The sequence below is a fragment of the Cibotium barometz genome, chromosome 21 (genome assembly GCF_041138505.1).
Source record: "Cibotium barometz isolate CiBa-2024 chromosome 21, ASM4113850v1, whole genome shotgun sequence".
NCBI lineage: Eukaryota > Viridiplantae > Streptophyta > Polypodiopsida > Cyatheales > Cibotiaceae > Cibotium > Cibotium barometz.
The window spans coordinates 42726481-42728752 of record NC_141066.1 but is presented as its reverse complement, the minus strand read 5'-3'; positions in this window follow the sequence as shown (position 1 = coordinate 42728752).

The window sequence follows — 2272 nt, the reverse complement described above, 5'->3', positions numbered from 1 at the left end:
CACATACATAAAAACGAAATACTAAAAGCATGCATAAGAGTAAAATGATTAGAGAAGAGGATGAGAAAGACTCATGACATTGCTATTGATTCAATGAAGAGATTTATCTCATACAAAGATGTAGATGGGGTGAGAGAAGAGTCTTCACCTCTATGGAGAAGAGGGAGAGTAGCTCTCTCAAAGAAGCTCTTGCATGAACTTAGCCCAAAGTGTACCTAAGCTCTCAAATGAGCCACTTTTTATACTAAAACTCCTAGAACTCCCAAAACTTCCCATGTGGGATTATTCTTAAGCCCACTCCCACACTCATCTACAACTTGGAACTCTTACAAGAGCCCTAAATAAGAATGTCACTTGTTTTCCTGCTTGCATCTTTGTGTTGCATCCTTGCATTGATCACCACTCGTCACGCAACACTCCCCCCTTCCTATTTTGCGCACGTCCTTGAGCGCGGTAGAAGCAAAAGCTGCAAAAAACAATGGATACAAGTAAAGCCTTTTATTGAAAAAAAAAACGAGCAATGACAATCTCACACGTGAGCATACAAGTGAAAGGCTGATTTAGAGTTTTAAAGAGTGCTAAAAGAGGTGAGTAAAGACTAGTCAAAGTGAGACTAGGTGGTAGATAGTGCTATGCAAAGGCAAGTGTGCTTGTACACTGCAAGTTATGACCGCAGTCTCAATGTCCTACAAGTATTTAAGTTATTCCTAAGTGGCAAACCTACTCCTAAATATGAGCAATGGTGATTGGACCTCTTTTTTTTTTTTCATTTGGTGTATGTGTAAAAGATGATAAAGAGGAAGGTTCCATCCCAATGAGACCCAAGCAATGGCCAAGAGACCTCCGCCAAGAGAATCTCAAGGCCGCTAAGTATCTCAAGGGCGACAGACCCTTTTCTTTCTTTTTGACATAAGGAGTATCCCATGAAGATGAGGGCATCGGTCTCGAGGGCCCATAATATACCCCAGAGTCCTACCAGCATCCATCAAATCGATAGAGTCCTTGAAGGTCTTTCTTAACCTTTTAGACATCAGTGTTCACCCCATGGAAACCAAGGCATCAGCCCCAAGGTGCTAAGACAACCCAAGGTCCTACCAAGCATTCCACATGGCTGTAGACACGTCATGTCTCGATTCACTTGTATATATTTTTTAGGGCATGATTTTCGTAAATTTTTTATTAATCCTAGCACCTAGCCCATACCTAAGAGGTAGCTACCACTAGGGACAACTAATATACTTCGAGAGCATAAGAACTTGGCATACTCCGTTGGTATATATCCTACACCGTCTTCAAATAGAAATACCTTCTACTAAGTCCTCTAAGAATCTAGAAATCACTCACCACATTTTAACAACTAATTTAAAACTTAAACCAGCCAACTGTGTGTGAACATGCAAACAATATATCCAAAAGTTAAAAGCACATAAAGAACAAAAGATTATGATTTGAATACACCTGTTGTAGTGCTCGTTGATGTTGTGCGTTTGCATTGATGCATTGCTGATGTGCAGATTGCTTCTCTTTGCTCTTTGTAGGCATTACATGTCTCCCCCCTTCCTAATTTGTGTGCACGATAGGTGGACTATTGGGTTATGGTTATATGCTCTTGTTTAGCTGAGATCTCCGCAAAATGTTTATTAACAAACAAGAAAAGAAAAGAAAGGAATAAAATTTATTATTGGTGCCAATCACCGAATATAGCCGAGGGGAAAAACCCAGTGGGAGAAAAGTGCCGTGGCTTGTTGATCTTATTGTGGAGTCGATGAGCTTACCCTTGTACTGGTGGTGGATCCGTGTCCACTTCTGTTGGAAAGATGGTATCAATCACTTCAGGATGCAGGGACAACCCTGTACAAAAACCGGCCTCTGGAGAAGGTGGTAGAGGAAGGAGTGCTTCCTCGCTAAAATATAGCATTGGTTCTATGGGAAGGTTAAGCAAACAATTCCGATTTTGGAACTGCTCAATATAGGTGCTCATAGTGATCCAAAATTGACATGTTGAGGCTGGGGGAAGGAGGGCTTGCAAGATAGGTGGTTGCAAGTCATTTATGCATGTATCCCTCCATTGTTGTGCTTGAACCTCCTCAGGTAATCTACGTTGATTTGGTCCTCTCTCTGGTACTCTCACATTAAGAAGGTTATGGCGTTGGGGTGTAATTCCCACAATTTGTTTCATTAAGCCCATGCCATATCGTCGAAAGTAAGAGCGGCATAGCCAATAAATGTGTGAAGCTTCTCCTAATACGAGTCGTGCACACTCTTGACAATG